Here is a 10800-nt window from a genome sequence, read left to right as displayed (position 1 = left end):
CGGAAGCGGGGGACCGTCGCCAGACAGAGGGCCGGTCCCGCCAAAAAGCAAAGAGGAATGCGGGCGGAAGCGGGGGACCGTCGCCAGACAGAGGGCCGGTCCCGCCAAAAAGCAAAGAGGGATGCGGGCGGAAGCGGGGGACCGTCGCCAGAAAGAGGGCCAGTCCCGCAAAAAAGCAAAGAGGAATGCGAGCGGAAGCGGGGGACCTTCGCCAGAAACAGGGCCGGTCCCGCCAAAAAGCAAAGCAGGATGCGGGCAGAAGCGGGGGACCGTCGCCAGAAAAAGGGCCGGTCCCGCCAAAAAGCAAAGAGGGATGCAGGGGACCGTCGCCAGAAAGGGGGTCGGTCCCGCCAAAAAGCAAAGAGGGATGCGGGCGGAAGCAGGGGACCGTCGCCAGAAAGAGGGCCAGTCCCGCCAAAAATCAAAGAGGAATGCGAGCGGAAGCGGGGGACCTTCGCCAGAAACAGGGCCGGTCCCGCCAAAAAGCAAAGCAGGATGCGGGCAGAAGCGGGGGACCGTCGCCAGAAAGAGGGCCGGTCCCGCCAAAAAGCAAAGAGGGATGCGGGCGGAAGCGGGGGACCGTCGCCAGAGAGAGGGCCGGTCCCGCCAAAAAGCAAAGAGGAATGCGGGCGGAAGCGGGGGACCGTCGCCAGACAGAGGGCCGGTCCCGCCAAAAAGCAAAGAGGGATGCGGGCGGAGGCGGGGGACCGTCGCCAGAAAGAGGGCCAGTCCCGCCAAAAAGCAAAGAGGAATGCGAGCGGAAGCGGGGGACCTTCGCCAGAAACAGGGCCGGTCCCGCCAAAAAGCAAAGCAGGATGCGGGCAGAAGCGGGGGACCGTCGCCAGAAAAAGGGCCGGTCCCGCCAAAAAGCAAAGAGGGATGCAGGGGACCGTCGCCAGAAAGGGGGTCGGTCCCGCCAAAAAGCAAAGAGGGATGCGGGCGGAAGCAGGGGACCGTCGCCAGAAAAGGGGCCGGTCCCGCCAAAAAGCAAAAAGAGATGCGGGCGGAAGCGGGGGACCGTCGCCAGATAGAGGGCCGGTCCCGCCAAAAGCAAAGAGGGATGCGGGCGGAAGCGAGAGACCGTCGCCAGATAGAGGGCCGGTCCCGCCAAAAAGCAAAGAGGGATGCGGGCGGAAGCGGGGGACCGTCGCCAGAAAAAGGGCCGCTCCTGCCGAAAAGCAAAGAGGGATGCGGGCGGAAGCGGGGGACCGTCGCCAGAAAGATGGCCGGGCCCGCCAAAAAGCAAAGAGGGATGCGGGCGGAAGCGGGGGACCGTCGCCAGAAATAGTGCCGGTCCCGCCGAAAAGCAAAGAGGGATGCGGGCGGAAGCGGGGGACCGTCGCCAGAAAGATGGCCGGTCCCGCCGAATAGCAAAGAGGGATGCGGGCGGAAGCGGGGGACCGTCGCCAGAAAGAGGGCCGGTCCCGCCAAAAAGCAAAGAGGGATGCGGGCGGAAGCCGGGGACCGTCGCCAGAAAAGGGCCGGTCCCGCCAAAAAGCAAAGAGGGATGCGGGCGGAAGCGGGGGACTGTCGCCAGAAATAGTGCCGGTCCCGCCGAAAAGCAAAGAGGGATGCGGGCGGAAGCGGGGGACCGTCGCCAGAAAGATGGCCGGTCCCGCCGAATAGCAAAGAGGGATGCGGGCGGAAGCGGGGGACAGTCGCCAGAAAGAGGGCCGGTCCCGCCAAAAAGCAAAGAGGGATGCGGGCGGAAGCAGGGGACCGTCGCCAGAAAGAGTGCCGGTCCCGCCAAAAAGCAAAGAGGGATGCGGACGGAAGCGGGGGACCGTGGCCAGAAAGAGGGCCGGTCCCGCCAAAAAGCAAAGAGGCATGCGGGCGGAAGCGGGGGACCGTCGCCAGAAAGACGGCCGGTCCCGCCAAAAATCTCTCACTTCCCAATGTCATAGAAACTTAAAATTTGGCACGAGCATTAAATATGTCATAAATAGGAAAAGTTAATGGGTCACAACTCGATTATTCAATCTATGCGCAAAAGAATTAGCGTCCAAATTTTACGTACGGAATCTAATTCTCTCACTTCCCGGTGTCATAGAAACTCGAAATTTGGCAGGAGCATTGATTATGTCATAAATAGGAAAAGCTAATGGGTCACAACTCGATTATTCAATTCTAAGCACCAAAGAATTAGCATCCAAATTCTACGTACGGAATGTAATTTTCTCACTTTCCGGTGTCATAGAAACTTGAAATTTGGCACGAGCATTGATTATGTCATAAATAAGAAAAGCTAATGGGTCCCAACTCGATTATTCAATTCTATGCGCAAAAGAATTTTTCACTTTTCGGTGTCATAGAAACGTGAAATTTGGCATGAGCATTGATTATGTCATAAATAAGAAAAGCTAATGGGTCCCAACTCGATTATTCAATTCTATGCGCAAAAGAATTAGTGTCCAAATTTTATGTATGGAATGTAATTTTCTCACTTACCAATGTCATAGAAACCTGAAATTTGGCACGAGCATTGATTATGTCATAAATAGGAAAAGCTAATGGGTCCCAACTCGATTATTCAATTCTATGCACAAAAGAATTAGCGTCCAAATTTTACGTACGGAATGTAATTTTCTCACTTTCCGGTGTCATAGAAACAGGAAATTTGGCACGGGCATTGATTATGTCATAAATAGGAAAAGCTAATGGGTCCCAACTCAATTATTCAATTCTAAGTGCAAAAGAATTAGTGTCCAAATTTTACGTATGAAATCTAATTCTCTCACTTCCTGATGTAATTTTATATAAAGGAAACGTTGCATGGTTACCTCCACGTGGTGTTTCCTGGGTAACGCAGAGAACTATGCAAAATGGTGAACATATGTTTTTTTCCGGTATCTCTAAAGTAACCACAACTACATAAGATTTTCCGTGTGAACACCAGATAAACACCAGTACCAAATTAACTCGGGCGAAGCCGTGTATATCAGCTAGTACATTATAATAGTTTAGTGACATTTTCCCTTTAAAATAGAAGAAAACTGTTACTCATATACTTACAAGTAAAACAGCTCATCATACACTGGGTGTAAAGTTTTAGCTTTAACTTGTGTTCGTTGACCTTTCACCATTGGGAAAATATGATGGGGACAGAGCTCAATGATGACGAAGGGATCACTAAGACCTATAGAATATTATAGCATTAGACATAGAAATCATCTGCAGATAGTCGATCACATATAGCATATATCTTAAAGAGGCTCCTAGTATACATAGCATATTATCATATGTACATTATATAATGCTGCAGAGATCATTAGAAGTAAACGGCCTTCTTTAAACTCTCGATACACAGTTGTTTGTGTCAAACTGTCACTTACAGTACTGCTTTTTTGCAAATGCTGGCTGTAGACACAAATGCAACAGCACCCCCTTTCAAATTTTAAAGGGAACCCGTCACCAGTTTTTGAGATAAACAGGGAGCATGATGGTCTAGCAATTTTTACAAGCATTCTACATATGTAGTTATTAAAATTGCAATTGTCTGATTCAACCCCAAAAACATACCTTCACAGCTGCATGTGCAATCTGTTACTTGGGCCCTCGGAGTCACTGTGGTGGAGCCAAAGCCTTCCCAATTGACTGTTTGTACAGGGACCATTCTGCTTACATTGACCCTCCATGTGCTTGTGACATCATACTAGAAGTGCTGCTGTAAAGGTTTTTTGGAGTGAACAGCACACAGACAATGTGGAGATGGACACAGAGCACAATAAGAGTTTGTCCCTCCCACTAGCTATACCCCTCCTGCAGGCCTATAGCAGGCGGGCCTTCCTCCTCTCTAGGTCTCTGCGCTTATCCCCTAGCTGGGAGCTGAAATGAAGAAAATGAAGACACGGTGAGTAAACGGGATTCGTAAGTATGGCACTACCACCTCTCACCTCCCTACTTCCATCTCCCCCTCCTCCTAAGCAGATAAGAGGAGGTGAACCTCTCACTGGTGCTCCTTTAGGCTCTGACGCTGTGGTTGGCACTGCCTTACCCTGCGACATTACAGTTGCAGATCACTGGTCCATTCAGGTACCACTAGCACTTTTGGGTCCTGTCATCGCAAAAGTGTAGATTTTTAACCATTTGTAGAGCTGCACCATTTCATTGCTATGATTGTAAAGGCGGAAATGGCCTTCATTGATGGGCATTATGGACATGTTTTAGATCAGTGGTCCCCAACCTTTTTGGCACCAGGGACCGGCTTCAAGCAAGAACATTTTTACAAGGCCGGGCAAGGTTGGGCGGGATGTGGGCGGGGCTTTGGTTATATGGGGCGGGGTTATGAAGGGGGTTGGAGTTTAGTGCATTCTTATTTAATTATGACATTTAGAATGTCCTGGCAGTACACACATAGGGCAGCATATAATCTATCCCTCCCCCAGCACACACATAGGGCAACATATAATTTATCCCCCCCCCCCCAGCACACACATAGGGCAACATATAATTTATCTCCCCCCCTCCCCCCCAGCACACACATAGGGCAGCATATAATTTATCTCCCCCCCCCCCCAGCACACACATAGGGCAGCATATAATTTATCTCCCCCCCCAGTAATTAGCAGCCCCCCAGTAATTAGCAGCGCCTCTCCCTGTAATAAGTGGCCCCCCTAAGTAATAAGCAGCCCCCCCCCAGTAATAGGCAGCCCCCTCCCTTAGTAATAGGCAGCACCCCCTGTAGTAAGCAGCTTCCCCCAGTAGTAAGCAGCTTCCCCCAGTAGTAAGCAGCCCCCCCCCCGTAGTAAGCAGACCCCCCCCCCAGTAATAACAGTAATAAGCCCCCCCCCCCGGTAACAGGCAGCCCCCCTCCCCCAGTAGTAAGCAGCACCCACCCCTCAGTAATAACCAGAACCCCCCCCTTCAACCCATATACTTAACTGCTCCCCGCTGTCATCGTCGGTCCCTCTCTGCTTGCCCAGACGTCAGTGTGCAGCCCGGCACGCTTCCTCCCCGAGTCCTCTACTGCGGAACTAATGAGCAGGGAACTCAGGGAGGAGGTTCCTGGTTGCACACGGAAGTCAGTGTGTGCCGGGACCAGCGCGATTACCAGCGGGGAGCTGGGGCGCCCCCGCTGGTAATCGCCTCAGTGGTCAGCGGCGTCGGCACACTGCGGGCCACATAGCACAAGGCAGCGGGCCCGATTCTGCCCGCAGGCCTTGTGTTTAGAAGAAAAGTTCCGCGGATCGGCGCTGACCTCCTAACGACCCGGCCCCGGTCTGCGGACCGGTGGTTGGGGACCCCTGTTTTAGATGACGTGACAGCCGTTTGTCATCAGTATTTGCCTTTTGCGATCTACTGGGCAAATGTTGTTGGCATTTGTCCAATAGAAAATAATTGCAATACTGATGCAAATATGCTGATAGATCGTGAAAAGGCTGCAAACCTTCCACAGCAGAATTGGCTGCAGAAAATCCACAGGATTTTACAGAATCAGCAGTGTGGATGAGACTTCAAGGAATCTCAAGCAAACGCTGCAGTGGAAATCCGTTGCGTAAAATAACCTACAGTGCAGATTTTAATTCTTGTCAATCCATGCTGTGGATTCTTAGCGCTGATTTCACCGTTTCATAAATGGAGTTGAAATCCATGACAAAGTTGGCCTGATTTGCACCAAAATCCAGAGCGGAATGCTTTACGATGAGGGAATGTAGCCTTTAGCTGTATAATTGGCAATGACCTTTTCTATTCCGTTGTCACCGGCATTTGGTATCTATGCAGTCTTAAAAAGATGTTTGTAATTTTTCAGATTAACAAATGATGAAAGTGATGAAGAAGAGTCATCTGATGAGGAAGAAGAAGAGGGTAGTAGTGATGCTGCGAAAGGAAGTGATGAAGCCGCTGGAGAGGAGAGGAGAGCGAGGAGGAGGATGATAAGGCAGCCTGTAGTAAACCTGTTGTTTGGAAAGGAGTCAAAAAGAGACTCAGAGACTGAATTGGGAAAACCATGATCGTCACATCCCTCTGTATGAAATCATATATGTATAGTATTTTGTACTGTAAATGTACACGTTGAGTATTAAAATTAATTTAAATTTTCATTAGTCATCACATATTGGGCACTAATATTGATTTGTTTTAATCTTTGGCTGACAGCTGATGTACATCGGATATGCATGGGGTTTGTATGAAGTGGGCCCTATCTGGCTATTAACAAGTAAAGGCCCGTTTAGACAATGATTATCGCTCAAAAGCCGTCTTTTGAGTGATAATCGTTGTGTCTAATTGCACTGACATTGTCCAGTTTTCGTTAAGCAGTCGCTGAACTTTCAGCATGCTGAAAGATAGCGATCAGTTATCAGGCATTCACAGCGGAATACAGCTGATAATATTGTTTCAGTTGTATCCCGCTCTCTGAAGACAGGCGGGGGATATAAAGAACACAGCTGTCCAGCTGTGTTCTTCATCCCCCGCTCGGAGCGCTTGGCTGTATAACAGCCGGTCGCTCTGAGCAGGGAACAGCTGGATGCAGAAGACATGCAGCCCTGCTTGTCTTCTGCATCCCCCGCTTGGAGCGCAAGGTGATCGCTCAACGTTTGAGCAATCACCTTGCGCTATAAATGGAAACCCGATTATTGCTCAAAAGACATCTTTTGAGTGTTAGTAATTGTGTTTAAATGGGCCATTACTAGATATGAGCAAGCACGCTTGGCAAGGTCAGTTACTCGAGCGAGCCTCGCTCATCTCGACTAACTGCCCTCTCCTCCGAGCGTGCGCGCGCAGTGGGGGGGGGGGGGGGGTGTGGAAGAGAGAGACATCCCGCTCCCCTCCGCTCTTCCCTGCCGACCCCCGCTACCTCACCGAGCACGCTCGGAGAAGATGGCAGTTACTTGGGATGAGCAAGGCTCGCTCAAGTAACTGACCTTACCGAGCGTGCTCACTTATCTCTAGCCTTTACATCTTGTGGTCAGTACTGGCAGCAGCATTTAAATGGCCCAACAGAAGGGGCTCCCACTGTCTGCCGATCTCTGAGATCTCGGGGTGCCATTCATTGTGGAGGCCCGAGAGCTGCCATGGATTTTCGCCTATAGAATGTCTGCAAAAATACAATATACTGTGATACTGAGAAATTGCAGTATGTTATAAGCATTCAAATGATTGCAAGTTTAAGTTCCCTGTGGGAACAAACAAACAAATGTAAAAATTAGAAATCTGTTTACCTTAAGAAAAAAAAGGAAAGTTTCAACCCCCCCTTCTCATTTTTAACATTGGATTTATTAAAGTCCTATCAATGAATTTGTAAAACAAACAAAAAGATTTATCCCACACAGTGAAAAGAAATACACAACACTAAAATTGTGTTGTTTTTGGTCATCCTGTCTCGAAGAAAAGATTTAAGAAGCATTTAAAGAGTCATGATGTATCTGAAAATAATACCAATAGAAACTGCAGGATGTGCTGCAAACAAATGAGCCCTCCTACAGCCTCATCGACAGAAAAGTAAAGTCACGGGGTTAGAAGAGGACAGTGAAACTTTTAGTACGCAACTTTTTTTTCTTTACAAAAAATATTTTTTTTGAAAGTAGTGAAAGAAAATATGGCCGTATCAAATGTATGCTTTATTCGTCCTGACCCACAGAATAAAGTCAGCTGCACCAGGTATGCCGTAAACACAAGATGCCCCCCAAAATAGCACAAGGGTTTTTTCCATTTCATACCACGGAGAAATATTTTAAAGTTTTTCAGTACGATAAGTTGTACCATAGAAAACTACAGCTTGTCCTGCAAAAAACAAGACCTCGAGGCAGCTATGTCGATTGAAAAATTAAATTTTTTTTTAAAGCCGGGCAACCGCTTTAATTTTTTTTTCAACAGCTGTCCATGCAATAATAAAAAATACAAACTGTGACCTCTGATTGGCTGCAGTGGTCACCTGACTTCCACTTTCAGTACAATCAGACCTCACAGGAGCTGCTGCACCGTTATCCAGGGGTAGAAGAAAGTTGTTTTGCGGGAAAACACCTCAATGGAAATGGTGTCCACGGCATCGGGGATCCTGTTTGCTAAGGACACGGCTCCTACGGAGCAGGAGAGGTTGGTCCTATGGATGAGGAAGCCCAAGGTAACAGTAGTGCCGCATATTTCTTGTGTGACACCCTTGTGCTGGTGACATCGACGACACCTGGAGTTCTGTGGTGTTCGGACGCAGCGCCTACAGAGTGGAAGGGGTCAGTGATGACTGCAGAAGGCCCATGAAACAAGTGCCTTATGGCCACCAGATCGGGGAGTTGCACATGACATGTATATGCTGGTCTGAGACGCCACATGATGGCAAACGCAGTGTATTATGCAGTGAAAAAACGTCCATGGGACTTACCCATAAGTTGTGATTGTGTAAGGAGATGCCGAGTTATGACACAATTCTATACAGCATGTGGAAGCGATGGGTACACATATGTATTTGCCTACTGACAGAGTTATACCCACATGCAGATCCGCGGCAGAATAGCCTTGGCATTCTGCTGTGCTTTTACAGCCATGTGAATACAACCTTCGGACATGTTCACATGTTGCAGATTTTCTGCTGCAGAGAAAAATCCACACTAAAATCTGCAATGATGCGCATTTGCCACAGATTTAACCCCCTCATTTGAAGAGTAGAAACTCGCTGTGAAAATTCACAGCTCAAATAAAATGTTGCGGATTTAAATTCTGCGTCACTTGTCATTTTATGCTGCAGGTCTTCCCCACAGCATGCGGACGGCGTTTCTTAAAATCCCATCCACAATTCCTGTACTATAAATGCTGTGGATGTTTTCCACGTGGGAACGCACATTAAGGCCTCCTTCGCACATGGCAGAGTCGCTGCGGCTTTCCGCAGGAAATACACACCACATCCACAGCTAAATGGTGGCCATTTGGCTGCAGTTTTTTTATTGCAGATCCTAACCCCTGTAGTTCAAGAATTGAATTCTGTAACATAAATGGACATTCTGCAGATTTGTCGCAGAAAATTTTCGCACCGTGTGAATATTTTTGAAAACTCCTGCCTCTGGATTGTACTGTAAGGCTGGGTTCAGATGGGGCGGAAATTCCGCCGGCAATCTTAAAGGGGTTGTCCCGCGCCGAAACGGGTTTTTTTTTTTTTTAACCCCCCCCCCCCCGTTCGGCGCGAGACAACCCCGATGCAGGGGTTAAAAAAACAAACCGCTCAGCGCTTACCTGAATCCCGGCGGTCCGGCGTCTTCATACTTACCTGCTGAAGATGGCCGCCGGGGTCTGCTCCCTCCGTGGACCGCAGCTCTTCTGTGCGGTCCATTGCCGATTCCAGCCTCCTGATTGGCTGGAATCGGCACGTGACGGGGCGGAGCTACACGGAGCCGGCATTCTGCACGAGCGGCTCCATTGAAGAGAGCAGAAGACCCGGACTGCGCAAGCGCGGCTAATTTGGCCATCGGAGGGCGAAAATTAGTCGGCTCCATGGGAACGAGGACGCTAGCAACGGAGCAGGTAAGTGAAAAACTTTTTATAACTTCTGTATGGCTCATAATTAATGCACAATGTACATTACAAAGTGCATTAATATGGCCATACAGAAGTGTATAGACCCACTTGCTGCCGCGGGACAACCCCTTTAAGGCCGAGCTTAAACACCAAAGTGGCCAAGATTTGCACAACATGCAATGTCAGTAGCCTATTGATTTTTATTGGGCCACTCATACTTAGGTGTGTGAAAAAACACATCATTCACGTGAAAGAGAACTGCAGCATGCACTATAATGTTTGGAGATTGGCATCACGCAGCAAACAAACATCACTGTGTAGTTGTTGTGCAGCGCGCCGCTTCTCACGGCCATAATAATGGTGGCCAAAAACAATTGTACTATATTTTTCAGTGTATCCTCCATATATATATGGCGGCAAATTCTGAATATGAATTCACATGAAAAATGCGTCAAAAAGACGCGTACTTTGGAGGCAGAATTACCGTGGACATTCACACGTAGTGGAACCAGTGCGGATTTTCCGGAAGGAGAATTTGGACCAAAATCTGCATCAAATTCCATGTAAAAAAACCGCACAATTGGTGTGGACTTCGAAGGGGTGACGTCTGCTGCAGTGCCAAGTCAAAGGGCGAAATCTGTTGCAAATCTGTTTAATAAAATACAAAAAAAATCAACAATGGTGCAGAATGTGATGTAAATATTCCGCTGTGGAAAACCTGCATCGATTCTGTTACGTGTACCCTATGGCTGGGTTCACACAATCAAGAATTGCCGCGGAATTTCGGTGCAGACTTTCTGCAAGGAAATTCCACTGGCAATTCTAATCCCGGGATGAAGCAGCAAATTGGACGAGATTTGCAAAATTCTAGTCCACATGCTGTGGCCAAGCTGCGCTGAAATTAACCTGGCGCACGGAAATCCAAGCCGCAGCATGTCAATATTATTGCCGTTTCCGCTGCGGCCAACTCTCTTCTTAATGGGGAAGAGCTGGCCGCAGAGGAATAAGCCGCTTGAAAACCCGCTGGACTTCAAGCTGCGGAAATCTTGTGGAATTTCCGTGCTGTCCCACTGCGGAAATTCGCGTGAGATTTCCGTGGGATTTCCATCCTGTGTGACCGCAGCCTAAGGTCTCCCTCACACATGCGTTACGGTAAGCACCGCGATTTAAATCACGGTGGTTTGCCGCAATTTTACTTTCGCTTTTAGCTTCAGGGAGCTGCGGCTGACAGCGGAGTTTAACATACCTCACCATTGATGAGGTGCGCTAAACAGGCAAAAATAGAACAGCCACCGCTCGAAAATCGCGGCACTGCGGTGGAGCTGCTGTATAAGCGGTCTCATTGAAAACAATTTT

This window comes from Eleutherodactylus coqui, chromosome 1 (assembly GCF_035609145.1).
Source record: "Eleutherodactylus coqui strain aEleCoq1 chromosome 1, aEleCoq1.hap1, whole genome shotgun sequence".
NCBI lineage: Eukaryota > Metazoa > Chordata > Amphibia > Anura > Eleutherodactylidae > Eleutherodactylus > Eleutherodactylus coqui.
Note: the sequence above shows the minus strand (reverse complement) of the source record.